Below are 5,762 nucleotides of genomic sequence, written 5' to 3' on the forward strand. Positions count from 1 at the left end.
GGTTGATGTCGTTAGGAGGTTTCAGTTGCTAGTCCCCTCGTCACAAGGATTTTCGCTTTGGTCTTTCGATTTCTGTTTATTTGTTTAGTGTCAAGTTATAGACTCGTATTGGTTTGTTCATTAGATTTGAGTGATTTGTTTTTAAGCATTGTACTGGTTGGGTTTTTGGTTGCTTGGTGAATTTGTATTTGGTGTGTTTTACTTCGTGCCTGCCGGACGGCAGAAGAGGTAAGTTGTGATTGTTTTCGATTCCTTTTCGTATTGTGTTGATAGCCGGAGGCTGTTTTTATTATAATTGCGTGGAATGTTTCATTTTTGTATAGTATATATTCCAGCCGTGTTGGCTGATGAGTGTGAGCCCTGAGGGCAATGTAGAAACATTTCAGATTATCACCCGTAAAGGGGAGATGTTGTCGAAATTTCTTCTGGCAGGGACTACCTGGGGCGTGACAATCTCGGTGAAGTTCTTGTGCGTCCAATTGATCTGTAATTTTTATTTTTTATTTTTTTTGAAAAAAAATGATTTCAGTGTCCTCCTCCTTACCGTAGTAGTTCGTTGGATTGTTGTCTAACCTTTCCCGGGATAAGAAAGTCTATATAGAAATTGAATGCTACATCAAGTTGACTCTTACAATTTCTCATAGATAACAAAAAATATTTTGTTAGGACACGCTTGGTTGAAAAGATGGATGTTGGGGTCCATGAGATGACTATGGAGGATGAAGAAGATGACTTCATGCTGTCAAGAAATTACTTCCTTGCCAAAGAAATTGGCAACTCTTCAAGGAAGAAATCCTCGCAAAAACACGTCGTCGACATCAATCATGTTGACGAACAGGTTTGATTCACCTCCAAAGTGCAAATTGTAGTCACTTTCTGTGATCCTCATATTACTTTTCCCTAGAATTGCAGTTATCCATCGACATATTATTGTTTGCTATTTGGCACAGTTTGTCACTTCCTTGTTAGTTATTATACTCTCCTATTATGGATTTTCCTATTGGTAAGTTGGAGAATCTAGGTTAGTATACTGAGAGAGAAATGCACATGTTTAAGCTACTTTCTTAATGGTGTAACTTATTCCTGTTATTTAGCAATATATAATATTACCTCGTATTCTCAACATACGATACATATCGCTTAAATGCATAGATACTTTTTTTGATCTAATATAACATTTTTGCATTTCTTATCTGATTTTTTAATATTTGTTTACTGTTTAGTTTTTACTTCTGAACTTACCCCGTTGTTTTTACTGGTATCAAGATTCCCTTGTGGCTATATCTTATCTCCCACTCCAATGAATTCTACTGGACTTGGTGGGATGTTGTTTGGAGTAGCTTTCTGTGACTTCTTAAATTGTTGTTTATATGAAAAAGATTTACGTTGCTTAGAGGGTTAAAAAGGAATATCCTACAGCTGCTCCCAAGTTTAGTCCCTCCTTTGGCTGTTCTTTAGCAAATTCAAGCTTCACACAAGTGAATACAAATAGTAACCAGACAAGTTTACTACTTATATGCCAATCTACTGTTATTAGATAATAACCAATCGATTAGAATAATCAGTTTACTCATGTGAAATAGTTGAAGAATATGTAATCAAATTTTCACCATGTTATTCTTTTTTAAAACATCACTGTTAAAGTTATCATATGACAGTTGGAATAACATGCTTATCCTTTTTCTAATGCTTACACTATTTGATCTCAGGTCCTCCGAAAAGAAGTCTTTGATATTCCAGTGAAGCATGAAAACGAAATCCAACATTTAATCAAAAGTTACAGAAATTTATACCCTAAGTGGCATTTTGAGTTAAGGTACGTAGGCTTGCTTATGTAGATTTTTGTAGTCCTTCACTTAACATTCTGACATGAGCAGGAATTATATTTCTTGCTATGAAGATATATGCTTTTGTCTACAAGTTATTTTAGGAATTCATAAAATTCATCAGAACTGTGTTCTCTTTTAATGTATTTTTGAAGGATTGCACTTATTGCAGGTGTGGTTTTGGTTTATTAATGTATGGATTTGGTTCTAAAAAAGCCTTGCTCGAGGATTTTGCTTCGACAAGCTTAAATGATTTTGGAGTGGTCGTGATCAATGGCTATCTTCCATCAAACAATCTTAAACAAGTATGATTTTTCTTCCCTCTATGCAATTAAACCCTATGGCTTACAAAACCTATATTTTGATAGTTTTTTTTTTTTGGTTTTGCTAATTTTACTTCTGGAACCAGTGAATGCACATTACTTCAAGGCATATTAAAAAAAAAATTGGAAAACTAAAGTTGCTGGGGTATCAAATAATTATCAACTGAAAGAAATTTATATTTTTCTATTATATTCTTTTGGTCAGAGAGATTTTCTGTATTTAATGTGCTTAGATGTCTCTCTCATTCTTTTGGCACACCAACCAATTTTTGTGGTGATAATCTAGTATTTTTGCTAACAATGTTTAAATTTGATATGGTGATATGGGTGTTTTTCTCTTAGATTGCACATTGTAATTCAAATTTTATGTTTTTTTAATATAAGAAACAGCTTAGCTTTTAAGTATGTTCATCATTCCAGAGCAACTATCTGTACTAGTTTATATTCTATAGCTTAATCACTTACACTCTTTATTTATAATGTGTTCATTCTTAAAGGCCTTGATAACCCTAGCTGAAGTCCTCTCGGACCAATTAAAACATGAAAGGAAGAGCGCTACAAGAAGCAAATCGAACACTGAACATACTTTTAGTTCTCTGTCAATTGAAGATCTTCTCTCATTTCTGAATGTGCAACTTCCACAAGACAATAACTGTTTTGTCTGTGTTATCATACACAACATTGATGGTCCTTCTTTGAGAGATCCTGATTCACAATAGTATCTTGCGCAATTAGCAAGCTGTTCTAGAGTCCGTATGGTTGCATCGATTGACCATGTGAATGCACCTCTTTGTAAGTTTTGGTTAACTTGCATTTCCTATTTGACAGTTTAGCATTTTTCTTTGGTTCTTTACCTACTTCTCACATGCTTCTGATCAGTTAATCATGTTATAGCATTTTGTTAGCATCAAAGTCACTACGTTTAATGAATTTCTGTGGCTACTAGTTGCATGCTTCTTTAGATACCTAGTGGCTGATATCTTGATTTTGGAAAGAAGAGCGATATAGTTGAATGTTTCATTAGATACCTAGTGGCTGATATCATTAGAAGGCTTTGTTCACTCAAAGTTATATTTAATGGGAGGGGACTTACTCAAAAGAGGTGGAGGTCGATGAGAGAGTGGAAGAGAGGAAAATCTGATTTTTATGCTATACATGTTTTGTTTCTCAGTCCTTGCTAAATGAGTCTGCTCAAGGTTTTGCGCTGCTTTAATGCTCACTTGGTTTGTTTGTAGTGTGGGACAAGAAGATGGTGCACACTCAGTTCAAGTGGTCGTGGCATCACGTCCCAACTTTTGCCCCTTACAAGGCGGAGGGCAATTTTTTCCCATTGATTTTGGCAAATTATGGCAATGCCCAAACCACGAAAACTGCTTTGGTTGTTCTACAGAGTTTGACACCCAATGCGCAGAGTGTTTTTAAAATCCTTGCCGAGCATCAGCTAGCCAATGAGAAAGAAGGCGAGTCGAATCACAATACATTGGTAGTTAGTAATACATTGGTAGTTAGACTCTAATCTTCTTTTGTTTTCAGGCATGCCAAACAGCACCTTGTACACCAAGTGCCGCGCGCGATTCCTGGTTAGCAACCAAGTAACACTGAATTCCCATCTAACAGAGTTCAAAGACCATGAGTTAGTGAAGGCGAGACGGCACTCAGATGGACAAGATTGTTTCTACATTCCTCTACCCTCTGAAGCACTCAGCAAGCTCTTGCAAGAATTGGCATAATCTGATTTCTCGTGGTCCAGTTGTTAGCGAAGTCAACCGTGTGTTTATTTTTTGTGCATTGTTGTGCTCATTCAATGTGTTTTAGCAACTCTAGCTGCTCTAGTTCTTTAGTTTCTATGTTCCTCTATCCCCTTCTAAGCACTCAGTAAGCTGTTGTAAGGATTGGCATGTTTCCCATAAATGATTAGTTTTCAATTGACTCTTCTTACTAAAGTCAACCCAGTGCATTCTTTTATTCTTGCAATTGATTAGTTTTCAGTTGACTTTTGAATGTTCTTTTATTTTAACTCATGTCAACGGAGTGTTTTTTTTTTAGTAATTCAGTATCTAAGTTTTTGAATTGATTAATCACATTGGTCTTGTTATATGACAATTTTCTATCTGTCATTAGAGTAAAGCCGGAAATGTTCACGAAGACTTATCCAAACGGTTAACATTCTTAGATTTGTTGTTCCATTGAAGGATAATCTTACGCGACAGTTGAGATTTAAATTTTAAATGTTCGTTTGAATACTTTATCGTAGAAGATTAATTTACATGCATCAAACTTAATAAGGGATAGTCAACCTTGTTTATCTTAAAATCAACATATCGATAACGAGAAAGCAAGAATTAATCTCTCTCCCGATTGAAGTTTCTCTCAAGTGGTTTGTAAGTACAAAATCTGTTTCGATATTTAAAAAAATCAAGATATTCTTTTAACGAAATTAAATAAAGGAAGCCTTTTGATATGCCTCTAAGGGTAGAAGCTCGCGGATGATCTTATGTGTTATTAGGCCTTGTAAATTTACATGTCTATATTTAATCCAGGCCAAAGATATTAGATTGTTTGAAATAAACGTTATTCTGTCATTTTTTTAAGTGTTAACTACAAAAGTACTTTTGTGATCCGATATCATTTTTTCCTTTTATGGTTCCTCTGGACGCTTATTCTGTCATCGTTCCAACGTCGCGCAGAAAATAATAATATCTACCTCGTTATGGAAAATGAATTCCACGCTAGATTGGGATTAAGATGGAGATGGAGATGGTCGCTGTGATGGCAGTGCGACACGAGCTCTGATCGCTATCCAGCCATTGCAATAAATGAAGCCTCTTTTTTGTTTTCCTTTGCTGGCGACACGCAATTAATGAGATCGGGTGTCGCCTCGCTTGTTTTGTCCGCTGGAATTTTCCGAATGGAATATGCTTCGATTCCTTCTAGCGGTTGGAGTTTTCCTTGAGCCATCCTGATGGCGATGTTGCATTTGGTTTGACAGTGTCCACTGGTTGGTGCGGATCGGAGTTCGTTGGAGGCGATTTGGGGGTAATTCTGCTTCTTTTTTTTTCCTTTCTTTGTTAGAGGAGGATTTCTTGTTTCTTGATCCCTTAAATATCGCTTCTTGGTGAGATTTCTTCTCGCGTGTTTTGCGATAGCGTCATTTCATTGCATTCCTTTGCATCTCCTCGATAATGTAAATCTATCCAAACTGCATTCATTTCCTGAGATTCTCAGTTTTTTCGCCTAAAGAGGAAGGTCTCCATCATTTTTTTTGTACATATCTTCTTGGAATTCTGATAATTGCATAAAGAACTGGTGTTTTCAAGGTTTGTTGCAGAATCTGCAGACATGTTTACAGGCAAATGATGATCGAACCATTCCACACCAGAAAGATTTTTCTGTATCAAACCTGCTTGACCACCAGATACATCGATTTGCAGGGCGGAGGATGATCACCCCAAACACACCACAGTTTGAGAAGGAGGAAGGGAGGCCTCAGTCAGTGTTGAATCTGATCTGGAGAATCCTATTCTTGTCTTTAGTCATTCGTTGAATCCGTCAGATGATCTGAATTCTGCACCTCCACTTTGAGATCTTGCCGCAATCTTGAGCTCCACGCCGA

General features: G+C 36.5%; 1 pseudogene; it reads left to right on the forward strand.

Moving 5' to 3' along the window:
• Positions 1 to 499: 499 nt before the first annotated feature.
• Positions 500 to 4,092, forward strand: LOC122035772 (annotated as a pseudogene).
• Positions 4,093 to 5,762: the final 1,670 nt, after the last annotated feature.

This window comes from Zingiber officinale, unplaced genomic scaffold, assembly GCF_018446385.1.
Source record: "Zingiber officinale cultivar Zhangliang unplaced genomic scaffold, Zo_v1.1 ctg104, whole genome shotgun sequence".
Classification (NCBI taxonomy): Eukaryota; Viridiplantae; Streptophyta; class Magnoliopsida; order Zingiberales; family Zingiberaceae; genus Zingiber; species Zingiber officinale.